The 17,500-nt window shown below is 34.8% G+C and overlaps 1 protein-coding gene across 3 annotated transcripts in view; it reads right to left on the bottom strand.

Annotated features, from left to right (window-relative positions):
• ZFHX4 (zinc finger homeobox 4) overlaps positions 1-17,500 on the bottom strand; it is a 181,687-nt gene that overhangs the window by 66,406 nt on the left and 97,781 nt on the right. The window lies entirely within an intron of this gene.

Here is a 17,500-nt window from a genome sequence, read left to right on the forward strand (position 1 = left end):
CTACATTCTCTAAAGGCGAGGTCAGAAGAAAATTAATTGATGCTGAAAATAATGACAGAAGGAGAGGGACCACCGAGACGTGGTGTGACTGGCATGTGATAATGTTAGCAAGAATCTCAGCATGTGACTGGACAGTGTGATGAAAAATATACCCTGTGCGAGGGAAAAACAAGTTACAAAACTTAATTAGTTTTTGACACTTCTTCATAAGTTATTATCTTTTCATTTGGAACATTGCCTTGGGACGTCAATACACAAGAAGAAATGAAACATTCTTATTGTAAATATGAAAGAAAGATGACTTTATATTGTGCCTCTCCTCTTTACATGTCCTTTTGAATAAACAAAATATCCTCTGCAGGCCAAAGGACATAAGGGAGAGGATGATGCAAATGGATCTGCTCTAAGTTTGACACCGTCTTAGTCGATGTATGATTCCATTACGATGGATTATGCAATTTTGATTTGAAAAAAATAAGGTGGCATCCAAATCAAATGTGGTCAAAATAAGGCTCTTAGATGGGAAGTAGTCAAATTATATCCCCTATTGCAATAATGCTTCCTGTACAGCAAATGTATTTTTAATTCCTTTCCACTAAGGTTTATACCTAGAAGTAATTCACACTGATTACTAAATAACCCTTGTGAGTTGCTTTGTCTTTTGAATTTTAAAAAATACACTTGCCGTGAGCAATGAATTTCATAAACCAGCAGCTCTCATGCTTGATGAATCATTCTTATTTTATGCAGTGCTGTGTGATAGAGAACTGAGATAAAATATTCTATCCACAAGCTATTCGGTACAATTTATCATCAGCGGCTCACTAGTCCAGTGATAATACCTGGCTTGCAGATTGTAATGATCAGATTCTGTTTTTATTTCAAACAGGAGCAATTCCGAATACCAGAGTTTTTAATTTACATACATTAGTGAGGTTCAAATGTGGCAATAGCTACCAGCAAATTCACTTGCAAACTGAATGCTCGCCTTGCATAATAGGTTCCCTTTAGCAATTACTCACCAGTGAAGTACCCAGATAAAAATGAAAACAAAGAGAAAAAAGGGAAAATCATGATACATACACCATAGTGTGGACTAGGATAATTACTGAACCACAGTGAAGGTCACGTTTATATCTGTTTTAGTAATGATTTCATGTACCTTTCCTCTGTATTGAATTCCTAATGCAATCTTCTTTCTATTCCATAATGTTATATTCTCCTTTATCCGTAAATTTTTCCAGTTTCAATACTAGCTTCCTATTATACAAAAATGGCACTACTATTAGTAATGGAAATTATCACTAGGAATGTTTTAGATGACTAAAATATGGAAACATCTGCTAAGTACAGTAATCACTCACACACACGTGCACATGCGTGCACACACACACACACCAAAACTCCACAAATATACCAGGTCAAGCATTTAGTAAAACCGACAGGCTTATAATAAAATACCTCTTATAGTTACATCACTTTTACACTGACCACAGTATTGAGCTTGAATTCCCAGCAGCATCATTACTAGACATTTTCTGCCACCTTTCTAAATCTGAAAAGCTTCCTACATTTAGTGAAGATTAGGTAATGCTACATCCAATCAATAGCAGCTATCAATTCCACACCTTGTTCAGCAGAACAAGTTGATTAAAGAAGTAAAAAGGCTGACTAAATATTGTTTAAAACTACATGTTTCTTAAAAGTAATCTGTAGTTTCGAGAGAACACGCTGCTCGTGGACAAAAACGAACGCTAAGATTATGACATATACAATGAGAGTTGCTCATCTGCCATCTTCTCCCCAGAATATTGTTGGAAACCCAATACCAAGGCCCGAGTGTCAAACAGGAGCTTCACTTTTGTTCTGTGTTTCCAGATTCGGTATTGTTTATGTCATGATCTTCTGGTTATATAAATGGAGTCTCATTGTAGTGGTTTTCTAAAAATGCCCATTTATCAGAGAGATCAGTAATATCCTAAAGAAATCATAACACTATCTCTGGGGAAAGTCATTCCCAAATTCATACATTAGGCCCAACAGAGTAGCAAGTTTTCAATTTCCAGACCTGAGCAAATTGTGTAAAACCACTAAGACTACTTCTAGGACAAGCCACGTTCAGAAGACACATGATTGGATTGAATAAACGACAAAAATAGTTGGCCTGGCTGATCTTTTGGTGCCTGCCTAAAAGGTAGAGATGCTGCGGTCATCGTGGTTTCTTGCTTCTGCCTCATGAAACAGTCCTAGATACAGCTGCTTTAAACTAAAGGAGACTCAATCTTTTTCCCCAAGGTTATCAAGACACAGCCACACATTACCTAGACCTGGAAAATACTAGCCTTTATTAGAAATCATTCAATAATCCGGGGTAGGGAGACATAAAGAAAAGATGGATAGGAAGAGAAATCAGAAACTGAGAGGAAAACAAAACAAAAACAAAATAACCCTCTCTCTATTTATAATGCCTTACAGTGTGGTTAAACAGTCTGCCCCTTTTCTCCCTAGTTACGGAAACATTATCAGTAGGAGTGGCAATAACTCTTCTTTGAAAAGTTACAAATAAGAAATTGGACACTTTAAGTTTTCAGACCTACCCAGGGTTCTGATTTTTAAACTCTCCAGGGCAGTGTGGTTAGACAATTACAGTTGGTTCTGGTTCTTCCAGGCAGCACTCAACCACTGAAATATTATGGTATATTTGTTTAACCATGCTGTTGCTCATCTTCACCACCCCACGCTCAGCTGAAAGCAGGGCGATCATGGGAATTAAGAATACAAAACAAATCCCGGCATATATTTGAAAGCCTCACAGATAGGTCTTGATCCCTATCCGACAATACGTCTATAAGCAAGGATCAAAAATACAGATTTTATTGTTATACTAGAGAGTTTTCCAGAAAATGAGCTTCCTTGAAGTTCTATTATAGAGAAAAATTCTAATTCATAGTAAGTTTTAATATGTATGTATGTATATGTGTGTGTACATACACCTGCTTATATAGAGATGAGTTATGTCTTATCTTTTAAAATGATGTAATTTCTGTAAATGGAGTATGTATGTAATATTCAGCTATGTCTTACCTGAAGTGATGTAATTTCTATAATTATCTTTTTCCAAATGATTTTCAGTATTTCCCAATATAAGTCAGGTGATATGATTGCCTACCCTGCCTTTCTGTTAATATTGAGGCCCCTTCAATCATTCCTCGACATCCTCTACATACATTTGCATTTATGTCCTGCTTCAAGCCCAAATCATCTGGGACGTCTTCCGTTCCACAACCCAATCCTTCAAATCCCTTCTTTTCTAATGGTCTCAATACTTGTGATGACAATGTCAGTTTTACCCATATTCACAACAGTATTTAGAATAGCCCATGGTGCGTATTCCATGAAAATTAAACAATAGCCTTTAAAACTAACAAAATAGGCAAAGGTTAAACAATCTAGGGAGATTTGAAGGGCAGTGACCAGGACTTACTTAAATGCCTGACTTACTTTTATTGTGAAGATCAAGGAGGCCTAAAATGAACAGTTCTTCTTTTCTATAGAAGCTATTTTACTTTTTTTTTCGCATTATTAAATAAAAGGGAGAGTTTATTTTCCAAGCTCAGACTTTCATTTATTTTTATTTGATAATTTGTTCTCCATTATCAGGTGTAATTACAGCAGATGATGAATGAATGGCTGGGTTGCGTCTTGTCTACTATTTTCCCTCAGACCTGAAGAGACTGTTTCTATGATTGGTAGGGAAGGAGGAAACTAATGCATATGTGCATCTCTCCTCACAGGCTGAACAGCTGGGCCATAGACCACAGGATCATGGAAATGTCTACTGAGATGGGCTTCACCTGGGGACAGGCTTGATTTGTCCACTTGTCCACTAAGAAGGAAAAATGACAGGCCAGCAGCTTCCTCCATCTCTTCCTATTTTAATAAGATTCGAAGACCTTTGGTCGGATTTCTTCTTTTGCTAGTTACCTGATCACGTAAAATATATTTACAAAATGCTATTTTTAGGTAGCACTCCAAACCTACACTTAATTCTGATTGGATGGTTTTACACTTAAGTTACACTAAAAATTTGGTTAAAAAAAAAAAAGGGAAGTATGAAGACATGAAGATTATCAAGAGAAAACAATCATGGTCTCCTATATAAAATATTCTTCCAGCTGGCTTTTACCACCTAGTGGATATGGAAGACTTTATTGTATTGGTCTCATTGCTGTCCATGTGTTCTAAGAGCCAAATTTTTGAATTTAATTACATGGAGACCCACTGCCATGCAGCAGGAGAAGTCTGTGGCCAGACAAGAAGGACAACTCTTCAGAACACATTTTCTTGGATTCTGTATGTGAGAACCTCTTCTTATATGTAAAAGGTATGGGAACCTCTTCTGAGAATAGACTCTGACACTAAAACCTGCCTGCACAACAACCTCAACAAAACACTCTTGGTATATTTTGAGCTGAAAATCTGAAAATGCATGTATTTATATTTTATCATTGCAAGACATTCTAGTCTTCCAGTTATAGCAGTGCAAAACGTATTTCCAACTCAAAAATTATTAAAATTAATGAAAGAAGTGCTCAAATTGGGGTCTTCCCATGACAAATCCAGTTCCATATAACTATTTGTAGCCGAGTCTTAAACCTTAGAAATGTGTTTGTAGTAGAAGTAACAGAGACGTCACTATCATAGAGGAAAGAATTGTGTTAAAATAAAAACGCTAAAACACTTAAAATCCTGGTTGTATTTATGACTCAGAAAAGAAGGCTCTAGTAGGCATCGGGTCAGATTTTTCTATTTAAGGGGACTGATTTTGAGTGGACTGCATATACTTCAACAGTGAGTTTTACTTTTTAATAGTGTCTTTACATGGGGACTCTTAAATGAGTCTGCCAGAACATGGCAAATATACTAAATTGTGCTTAAGGGCTTTTGAACCTGGAAAAGTTAGGTGAAGTGAAATCTTTTTTTTAAGATTTTATTTACTTATTCATGACAGATACACAGAGGCAGAGACATAGGCAGCAGCGGGAAAAGCAAGCTCCCTCTGGGGAGCCCGATATGGGACTGGATCCCAGGACCTCAGGATCACACCCTGAGCAAAGGCAGATGCTCAGCCACTGAGCCACCCAGGCGCCCCTGAAGTCATTTTTACAGTAGCCACCATTTCCCCAAAAGCCTATCTATTGTAATTATAGAAGGCCCAAAGCAGAACTATGTGTGTTTCTTAAAATGAGTCTATTTTTTAAGAGATGCATTGTGGTGAAGATATCACTCTGTTTACAATCTGAAATCAAGGAGGGACTTTTAATTCAAAATACTTTATTTCACTTTTAAAAACTGTTCTTGTGGTAAGGAAAAGCCCTCTTTAAAAAATTATTTGATAAAATCATCAAATACACAAACATACGGGCACACACTGGATCATTTAAAATCATCTTAAGCTCACAGATTTGAGAACATGTATATGCCCACCCCATTTTGTTTTTTTAAGGCAACTACTACTTCACCCCTAATAAAAGGTGGAGGAAACTCTAAAACGGTCCTTGGGAGGTAACCATAATTCCTTCTCAGTCTGCACCTCATTCTGTGCTTCACATGAGGCGGAAGCAGAGAAATAATGCCCATTGTTATTGTGTGGTTACAGTGTCCTGTGAGCCTGGACAAGTTATTAGGTCAGACACTAACTTCCTAAGTAGAAAAATGATGTGTTCTCCTTTGTGCTCTCTTCAGTAATGGCTGGAGTCAGTGCTAATTAAGGCCCCGCGGCAATGTGCTTCCAGAGAGGTCAGGGACTTCTTTCTGACACCTAAACAGTACTCAACTCAAAGGAACTGCCCCTAATCGGAAATGATGTGATGTAGAGCTGGCCTTTCAGATTCACCGTATATTTAAAGGAAAATGACAGTTAATGGCAGGGGTGTCAAAAAAGAGCAGATGGAGGAGCCTGGAGAAATGTCACTTTGTGGCTAAGTTTACCTGCAATTAGTTACTCCACTTAGGGAAAGAGTAGACAATAGAGACCTGGACACCTTGTCGCAACTTTAGCACTCCTCAAATCTTGTGAACAATAAAGAACAACAAATTTGCATTGGGCACACGCTGGGACAAATAACTTCTGACAGACCAAAGGACCTGTTTACTTAAGTATCTCTCTATGCCGGACCTTCTTCAACCATGAAATGCATCATCTCATCCAATGGTCTTTCAGAAAGATTAAGCCACAATCTTTATTAGTGGTTGTATTAATGATAACACAAATAATAAATTCAAATAAAAACTCTGTTGAATTTCTCTTTGGGAATGAGCTGTTGTGGTAATTAATCTTGGAGTCATTTTCTTTCGCCCCTGGGGGCACAGACTTGCAAAACCAAAGCAATATTCAAAAGAGAAACCAAGATTTATTGTCAGTTACTTTTAATAGACACCTGCACAGCTTACTAATTACTTCAGAACTGTAAAGTCTATTGGCATGAATCCACTCCTCGCTTTCTTCTTATCCTCCCTCTCCTCAGCCACACACCTGCACACCATGAACTGACACTGTATTTATCCCAGGATTTCTTGTTGCTCTTAAATGACAAAATCACTATTTATGATGCAATGTCAGAGGCTGGGCCAGAGCTCTGGCTGTATAGCAGTTAGTTTGGGAAGTATTTGTGGTTAATTCCAAAAACTTCTTCCAGGGCGAATGAATACTTGAGGTCATCACCTTCTTAACCAAATACCAAATCTCTTGAAAAAATACAATTCTAATTTGAAAATATCGGCATCGGCAGAGTTAAAGGATTTAATAGTGATATCATTAAAAGGTGGACATTAAAATCTCAGAAGTCAGAGGTAATTTGGATAAATAGAATCTCTGAGACAGTAGATGATTTTTCCCACTTAATATTAAGACAGATTAAAATCAGGGTTTCTATGTACTGAGTGGTTTTTCTTCTTTGTTCTACCATTTTGTCTTTAAGTAAGCTTAACTTTATACAGAAAAGGAAATGAACATTGAAATATAGTAAAAATATCTGCAGACATAAAAGTGTGTCCTCATAATTGTTACGAAAATGTGGTGGTAATTTATTTATACATATGTTATTGAGCCATATGTAAATTTTCCCATTTCTCTAAACAGTTTCCCACCTTAGAACCCAAACCTTCTACTTTAAAACTTAAGAATAACAGAGTTTCTCCCCTCCAGATTTACTTAAACACATCAGACTAATCGTTATCTTTGAAACACCTCATGTTTCAGGCCACCACATAAGCGGTTAAGGTGCTCAACAGATACCCAAAGTGGATATGGATGGATTCAGCAGCCCAGAGTGATTTGTATAAAAAGTGAAGGGAGAATTTATAAAGTAAGATTGTCACAAATCTTGAAATCCAGACAGAAAACCTGGTCTATTGAAAAATATGCCAAGGAATGGCAAAGGAAGAGATTTATTTTGGCTCAAAGAAAAGGTGGGGAATCTTTTGTGCTCTTTTTAACCAAACATATTTTCAATCTGTTTCTGACTTGTCTTTGTTTTAGCAAAAAAGGAATAAAAGACTAAGAAAAGAACTGGTCTGAAAATTTTTGCTTTGGAAATTCTAGTATGAAAGAGTCAACCAAAAGAAAACGGTAAGGCTTAGCCTCCTGGACCCTTTAAAAATTCTTCTCTGGTTGAGTGGCTGTTACTCAACCAAGGCCGACCTCAGTAATCCATCCTCCCGTGCTCACAGGAGGCTGTTTGGAAACGCAAACTTTGCCCCTGGGAACCCAAAAGGTAGCAAGCTTCTGTAACTGAATTACTCCAACCTGGGAATTATGCTGCTGAATTTAAAACGGGGCTGTCCTTTACAGTCCAAAAAAACAAAACAAAATAAAACAGAACAAAATGAAAAAAAAAAAACTGGCCAAGAAAAAGATAACTAATGAGAGTTGTCCAACAAGTTCCTAAAACTTCAAACCTGAGATTAATTCCTTTTACAGAAGACTGAACTTGATTCCTTAGTAGAGAATTAAATATTGTCAGTGCTTTAGTTTTCAGTTTTAGTTTTTAGATTGAAGTTTTTACCTCAAGCTAACTTTTCCTTACATAAAAAATTTTGGAAAAATGTAATGTTTCCAATTAAGGCTTCTTTAAAACAATAAATATTTGAGTACTTTGGGTTGTTCCTCTTTCATAATATCATTTTAAAATAATCCATTATTGTGACAGTTGATAACAATTAAGAATTCAGAAGTCATTTTGGATAAAAACCCTCATTCCATCACTTCCCAACTATGTGACTTTTGTCTGATTATTTAATATCTGTGCCTCTGTTTCATAAGATGAAAAATCAGGGATAGTAATAACTTTCCCTCAATGTGACTGTGATGAAATTAAATTAGTTGATACACTTAAAATGTCTGACAGAGTAGCAATCAATAAATTATTATGGTTATAAAAAGTCTTTGACAACTTTTATTGTAAATTTTACTTTCTCAACCATTTAATTATATATAATAACTCGTAAAAATACATCCAAATATATAGAACAACTTTTCAAGGCACTTCAATACGCAAAAATAGATAAGCATCAATAGAACAACTCATATTTTGACATAAATTATATAGTAATAATGAAGAAAACTTTTGAGACGTTGTCATGTCATATGAAATCAAATTGGAAACAAAGTCAAGCAAATATTATACATTTTAAGTGAAATCCAAGTGCTTTCTTTATTTAGTGAACTGTAATGCCTCTGAAGATGCAGCTGTACATTAGAATTTGAAAAACTGTTTTCTAAATGCATATGTACATATATTTACATATTTATATGACAGACCACAAAAACACTAATGGAATAGTCTTATTATTTCTAAGATAATTTAACACTATTTTCAGTTCCATTAATAGCACGGAAATTAAACTTTTAAAACCCTACACAAACAAATCAAAATAATTCAGATCTCAAATCCACAAATTGAAATGGAGATTTGGTAATTATCTAACTAATTTGATTAATGGAGATGAATAAACTAGATGATTCTGACCCATGGATCTGTGTTGGTCCTGAAATGCTTACTTTGACTGTATAAATCAATTTAAACTGGTTAAATGCTAAATGTACTGTCTTCACAGCACAAAGTGAAAATGAGATTCCGCAGTCATTTAGTTATCTTTATTAATGCAGGAAGCCAAAAACAATTGCCTACCATGATATGCACGTGTTTATTTCCTGACAAAATATTGGTTTCGTGCAACACAGATAGAGTCTAAGGCTCACTCATTATCCTGGGTAATTTTGCTGTATGATTCCCCATTAGAGCACTTCATACAAATGTTTCTTTCAAATTGTTCTATTATGTCATAATCAAAAGACGGAATTTAGCCAAAATGCTTGTTTACCATCTTGTAGATAGTCAAAACAGTCTGTTGGTGCGCTCTTTGATATTAATTCCTTCCCATCCAGGAGTGGATTTTGGCCAAAACACTTGATTGCTCTTCTGAGGACTTTTACAACCGTGTGTCAGTTTAGTCTAACATGAGCCAGCAGCTACGCAATAATGGGCGTCACTTAATATTGAGCCAGCTGATTTCATTGTCTCTCCACATAATGATAAATAAATACTTTGATCACAAAGTTTGCAGAATACAAAACAACACACTGGTGTGAAATATATGTTTTCATGAATTATTTTATTCAAGTGTCCAATTTAATCAATGTTGACAGGTTAATGTTGACAGCACACTAAAATAATCAATTTGATCAGTTCTATCAAAAATAAGCAGCACAGTAATAGGGATCAGGTTAAACGATTTACTTAGTATGGACCAAACCCCAGATCCTCATGGTGGATATTTCATCTTTTCCTTTGTATATAAAGAACCAAAAACTTGGCTCTTGGTAACAAAATGTGATTATTTAATTTGATATTATATAGATCTGATAAGTGGCTTTGAGCCACATTGATCTGGGAGAAATTCAATTTTCAACCAGTCAGCTGCCATGTCTTCTTTACCCAAAAATGGCACTTCACTGTCCAAGGTCCACGTGACCAGAACTAACCCAGAAGCCATTAGTACTAATCCACCAGAGCCTGTACTATAAATTGGACTCCATGGAAGATATATTAGAAACAGGAGACATACTCAAAGATATTGGAATCTAGACTGAGAGCCAAGAGGCAAGACTAGAACAGATGAATTAATAATCATGAACAAAACTCAGTATGTAATTGAGTGCTAAGTTGTATGAGACAGCAAGTACTACAGAAGACCACTGATGAGGGATATATATCAATACAGATTGCAGTTTTGAGGAAATGGGGAATGAATGCTAGGCTATTAAAAGATTCAAAGGGTTGTTAAAGAAAGAAGAAAGGTGCCTCTGGAAATATGGACAACATAAGTGAGCAATATGAGAGTGCAGTTCATGTTGGGAAAGAAGCAAGAAAGGTCTCCTAAACCAGGGAAGATTATGTTACTGTCCAGCCTAATGTCTTCCCTTAATAATAAAATTCTACACTGCTTATACCGCCCTGCTCTCTGACAGCTACTACTGGTACAAACTTGGGCAAGTTATTCAGCTTGAAGTTACCTTCAATGTCCTCATTTGTAAACAGGGACTATAATGGTACCACTTGTTTATCATTACTCTGAGAAATAACTGAGCTTATGTGTGTAAAGTAGTTAAAATAGATGTTGGGTATACACATTATTTAGTAAAGTCTGTTATCATCAATATCCTCCTCATTATTAGTAGTAATCATTAGTTATCTTTTTCTAAGCCTGGCTCATGCGTTCAGTCATTTTTTCCAGTCTTGCTTTTTAATCATTTACCCTTTGTCTCAGCCAAACTACACCACTGACCTCTCCAACATCCCCTGTGGTTTTCAAGCTTGGAGCCTTTGCTTACCATGTTTTATTTCATCTGGCGTATCATTACCCAACCACTTCCTTCTTCTCCTGTTGAAATCCTATCCATATTTCAAGCCTCTCTCATCCTGTATGTCTTCCATTTTGTTTCAGATTTATGTATCTGCTACCTTGTCTTGGTTCTCATAGCCTTATTTTTACCCACCTTATACCATTTAGTTTCTCCTCCAACTACAAACTCCTTGAATACAAAGACATTTTTTGTTGGGGCCTCACTCAATAGTAAACCCAGACATGACATTTTTGCTGAATCAAAAATGATACAAAATATGGGATATATATATAGCATTCATTTATACATAATGATTATGCTATTTACCAGAAAAGAGACCGTTTAACCCTGAGGAACAGATTTTTGACTAGCCACCTATAGTAAATAAATATGTTGGTCATTTATCTTACCAGAAAATGACAGCAATCATGCTATGACTGGTTGCTGCCAATAAATCTCATGCTTTGACTTCCCTTCATCATAGTGAATGAACAGCCCTGAACCTCCCACCCTCAGAAGTGTTGCAAATAGTATTTCAGATTTTCAAATTTAAATAAGTAATCCCTGCTCAAAATCTCACCTATGGGAACTCAATTATTCAGATTTTTTCTCTTTTACTTTTTGCAACAATAATACAATGATTACGTGCTGCATAAAAATTTAGCTTGCAAATGATAGAAAATTATTTTTTAGATTTCTTATTTTTTAGGGCTTAGTTATCAGGAGATAGTAAAACAAAGCCTTGTATACACTATGGTTTCTAAAAGACAACTGGGGTTCCTGAGTGGCTCAGTTGGTTAAGCATCTGCTTTTGGCTCAGGTCATGATCCTGGGGTCCTGAGATCAAGTCCCATGTCCTGCTTCCTGCTCACCAGAGAGTCTGCTTCTCCCTTTGTCCTTCCCCCTGCTCATTCTCCTTCTCTCTCTTTCAAATAAATAAAATCTTCAAATAAAATAAAATAAAATAAAATAAAATAAAATAAAATAAAATAAAATAAAAAAGACATCACTATTAAAATATCAATACTTTAAAAATTTGACACAATTGATGTGTCTTCTATGTACTGTAAGCACATTCCCTAGAGTTATTTGTATCTTATCAAAGCTAATATCCTCAATAAAATTCCACTGAATTACAGATATAAACTCATATTATCTCTTTATCCAAAATGTTCAAAAAGTAAAATTCATGATTCCCAATGCCTGACTTCATATCAGGTATCCATATGAAACTACCCTGCATGTAGCTAGTAGTTTTCCCAGATGAGAATGATCGTGAAGGAAAAGAAAGAAGAGAATAACAGAATTTGGTTTTTGATGGCAAATAGTAGGAGATTATCATGGAACGGATTTCTATTTTTTAAAGTTCTGTCTCAAAATGTCTGTTTTTTCTTTATAGAGTATTATTTTCCAGGGTACAGTTAAATGCATGGATTCTGGAGTTGGCATGTTTTTCAAACCCAAGCTATATTACCAGGTGAATGGAGCTGTGCAAACTTAACAATAGACTTGACCTCTCTCAGCCCCACTTTCCTTATCTATTAAATAGGAATAACATCAGAATCTGTAACATAGTGTTGTTAAAAGAATTAAATGAGTTGAAGAAATAAAAAACAAACAAATGTCTGCTTTTTGTTATTATTCTCAGTAAACCAATTCAGATTTAGTGTCAAAGTCTGAATTGATTTACTGGCAATAGATAACCAGTTTAGTGACAGAGGGCATATGCAAAGAAACGAGAATATTCAAGCTAAACAACCACTTGCTTCTGAACTATCTGTATCATTGAGAAAAATATGTCACCTCAGTCTAAACTCTTTGAACAATTGTGCCAATCCTCCACCTCACTTGGCATCTATAGGCAAGATCTTAATGTCCAGTATCCACTGAAAGTCTTTGTATTTCAAATAAAAATAATAACTGCCGTCAAGTATGTTAATGTCCATAATCATTGTAATTTTTGTAAATTATAACTGTCAGTGGTCCCAAACCTATCCAATGAAAACATAAGGTAACAATTTAGCTTTTATATTGCTATTCTCAGGAAAAGAAGAGCCACTTGTAGGAAACTTAAGTAGGAAGGCAAATTTATAACATTTATGTTAAAAATAGGGGGATATTTTCCCTTTCCCAATGAGATTATTTCTAAGGTGATATTTGCTAGCAAGTATCTATAGTCAAATGTTTACCAGTGCTTTTAATTTCCATTGTAGTCTGATGATAACACAGTGCTACTTTAGCTTTCATTGACATTTAAAGAGTATATTCAAAATATTTAGAATGTCATAAAACAATTTTAATTACTACACAGATTTTCAATTATGTTGATGCCCATATAAATAAAATTAATTTGATTCATTATGGTATAGTCTCATAAACACTATAATTTTCTGCATTATAGAATATTACTCTGGAGAGAGCTTACATTGTAACTTTATGCAAATAAAATTATTTTTTGGTCCTGATGATTAAAAATTATGTTGTTTGGACTCCTTTTTTAGGATATTAAAATTTCATTAAATATTTCCTAGAATGAAAAAGTGATACTAAATTTCAATATTTGCATTTATTAGAAATGATCTAATTGATATGAATTGTAGGTTATGTATTTCATATCTTATTTTGTTGAGCTTTGTCATTTTAATGACACCAACTGTGATCAGGTAAAAAAATACAAGGTAACCTAATTAGAAAATGATGTATTGGCATATTCCATTAAGATGCTGATAGTGTTGGAATAAAGTATAAACTAAAGCCAGTTCAGTATCTTACAGTATTTACACATAGCAAAAATGTTTTAAGAATGATTTTTTTGTTTTTGGAAGAATAATTATCAGTATGGGTAAGAATGGACCTTCAAAAGATGCTTGTCTTTGTTAATTACATGTTACTTGGATATTTAAATAAGTCAAAGACTTTAAGTCTAAAGGTAACCCTGCAGAGTTTCTAACTGTCCTCAAAATAATTACAGAGTGGAGCTTGACTGTCATTCATGGGTATCTATTCCATTGTGTGAGAAGAAAAAGAAAATGGCGGACCACACATTAGCACATCACCCATGGCTAGAGCAATGACAAGACAGATTAGGATGTATATTAAATCTCACACATGACTGCTTTTCTGTATCAAGGTAAAAAATACTTGCTCTTACATACATTAGGGACCGGTGTTGGTCTGACATCTACATTAATATTGACAGCATATCAACATTTTTTTTTTTTTACATTTACTGAGTCAATAACTAGTCTAAACCTGGTAAAACTTAGATAACAGAAATGAAAAAAAAGTATGTAGCAGGCAGCCTTATTTTCTCATATCTAAAGAAAATTTAACCCCCAAATAGTGCTGGGCTTTTATGAATTATCAATCCTATAGCAATACATCAACAGGCATACACAGCTGTGACTTGGTAATCCAATATCATTTGTCAAAAAAGAAATTTGGTAGATAAAGAATGGTTCTAGAAAAAGAAACTCCTGCACAGACAATAACATAAATATGGTATGCATAGGAGACTGATTATTTTAAAAAGCTGGATTAACACCATTGTACTACTTCACCTCCTATAAATTGTTTTCACAGACAAGAGGAAATTGCTAGGCAGTAATCCTGCCTCCAAAAAAACCACAGATGAGAAATGCACATAAAGCTTACAAAAATGGGAACTAGTAAATAGAGTAATTTGTTTAAGATCTTTAACATATTTATTTGTATTTAGCATGTTGAGAGTTGGAAGTCCCATGTGAATTGGGTTAGAGAAAAAAAGTCATTATTTACTTTGTTTTAAAATATCACAAAACTAAACAAAAGCCCATCTTCATTTCAAGGCAATATCTTGGTTTCATGAATAATTAAAAGTTATTTTCCAACAAGGGCTATTTTACACTCTTTTTTGAAGTATGTTATCTTTACTATTATTCTCAAAGATACCATAATGCTTTTAAGGTGCACACATATTTTATATACATTACACAAGAATGCAGCAAAATAAAACAGTAACTTTTCCCCAGTCTCAATGTAGCCTCACAGTTAATGGAGAGATATATAAAGAAATCAATTGAAAGAAAGAAAGAAAGAAAGAAAGAAAGAAAGAAAGAAAGAAAGAAAGAAAGAAAGAAAAAGAAAGAAAACAACACTAGGACCAGTTATTCTTCTAAAGCTCATATTCATATGGTAGGCACTTCAGTTTTAGCAATTAAGCTAAAGTTGGAAGCACCATCGTTCACGAGAAACAAAATCATGAGGCAACCACGTAAAATTTCTTTAGATTTAAAATGCATCATGCAACAACACTTCAAATGCTGCTCATCTCCAAAGTCAGGTGAGCTTTCATTAAAACATGCCTTTGATGAAAGACTACCTATTCCTCCTTTTCTAATACTCTGTGGAAGGCAATTCAGGTTAAAGTGATGTTCCTAGTCAGAATTATCTCCATAAGAGCCATGCTGTCATTTATGTAAATCCTTGAAAATGATGCCATTCTGTGAGGCCATGACAACATTGCATCCATGATTATAAGCCCTTCCACCAGGCAACCCTACTGGTAAACAAAGGCAGGAACAAGAGGCCTTTCTGTACACCTCTAATGCTGTGCTAGCCTCTTCTAGCAAGACATGTGTAAAAGAAAAGAGGTAGACAAATGCCTAACACAGAAGATAACCTGCGCTCTTGTGCTTGAGATGTTTATAGCATTAAAGCTGATTAATTAATATCAATAAAATCCCTGAAAAAGTTAAAGGATCATTTTAACAAGCAATGAAACTATCATGATTATGAGAGAGGCATATTCTGTCCTTCACCAGGGGTCATTTTTGTGCTTAACAAAGTGACGTGAAATTAACTATTTTCATAAGCAGATGGTCCTTAGGATAATGGCTCGTACTTTTTAATTTCCTTTTTGGCAGTACATCATGCCAAATGTCAGCAATGTCAATAGTCTTCATCAAAAGTTGTTCGATATTGTTGGGATGTTTTGTACAGATATCCAGTTTTTTTCCCAATCTTATAAATGGGAAGCAGGAAAGTATAAGAAGGTACAGAAAGATAAAAATTTAATATATTTAAACCAAGGGAAAATGAATCCATATAAAATTCCAAGATTAAAAATTTAAGGTTTAAGGTATTATTTCTTTTCATCTCCACTGCATTGCTATAATTCAGAAGCCAATAATCTTTAAATACTCTCACAGAAAACATCTTTTGTTCCTAAACCTTATTCTTAACAAGGGGTAAGTGATGCCCCATTTATAACATTTTCAATTCATAGAGTCCACATGTGGCCGTGCACCAGCATAGCCAGACAGAGTGTACATTTCAAAAAAACTAAACCTCATAAATCTCCAGAAATTCCTCACATCTATTATGTTTACCTTCTGCTGCTGATGAGCCTGTTGGGCTCTGTACAGAGGAAATTACAAGCGCTCCAGAAGATTTGGCAAGAAGATGCTAGAAGAAACAACGGGCAAAAAAAAAAAAAATTCTTAACTGAAGCATCATATCCAGCTTTGGCTACCATTTACATATTTGAGATTACAGCTAGCAAAATGGAAATTCCATTGAAATGGAATAAATTGTTTTCTGAAATCCCTATCTGATTACTGTTGGTGATGTCTGAAATTAAACATGTTAAGCTACACTCAATATACTTTATGGAATTCATCTGAAGGTTAACATTCTTACTGAAAATCTGTCTGTTTATACAATCTCCAATTAGGAACCAAGGTACTTGTATCTACCTAAAACTTTGACTCCTAGCCTTGTGATCACTTCCCTATTAATCTATTATTACCAAACAAATCTCTCTTTACTTAATGGATGTTTGGAGGCTGTTGTAACAGCTGCTAACTAGTAAGGAAATGCCAGTAGAAATATTTTATAGTCACACGTTTAAATATCACTGGAAATCAGCTTATAGTTGATGCCAAGGGAAATGCTTATGGTTAAGGCATATCCTGCATAGTGACAAAAAATTAACAGATCAAAAAAAAATCTTCTACGCAAATTATGTATACACAATGCCAACACAATCAAGTGAAAAGTAAAAGCTTAACCTACCAGGCTTGTGTATTTTTCTTTACTCATTCTAAATATCAAGTTTTCCACCACATTGACTGATTATTTTATCATTTTGAAGACACAGTCACATGACCCACATAAGAAAATGATCTAAAAGAAAGCTTAATTACTCTTGTATCCCAAGGGGCCTTAATTTATATGCTTAAAGTTTGTTAAACACATAATTGCTACTTGTTATAATACATTTCATTCATTATAAAGGTAAAAATGAGTAACTAATAATGTGCAGATCCATTTAACAGGAATCAGTCTTGAAATAAACTTGGAGGTGAAAACTATACCTAAGTAACAAAGAGAAAACAAAACAAAAACCACTGGATGAGTATCAGTTGTTTACAACTCTACATAAGTAAAAATCACAATTCAACCAATCTTAGCAAGTCAATTTGAGGGAGTCAATTAACCTCAGCCACACAACTTACCAAATCAACAAATACTCATGCACATACTTAATTACTGGCCATTGCACATAGCTGCTCCACTAACCATTCACCTCCACCTGGACAATTCCCTAGCTGT

This window comes from Canis aureus, chromosome 28 (assembly GCF_053574225.1).
Source record: "Canis aureus isolate CA01 chromosome 28, VMU_Caureus_v.1.0, whole genome shotgun sequence".
In the NCBI taxonomy this organism is placed as follows: domain Eukaryota; kingdom Metazoa; phylum Chordata; class Mammalia; order Carnivora; family Canidae; genus Canis; species Canis aureus.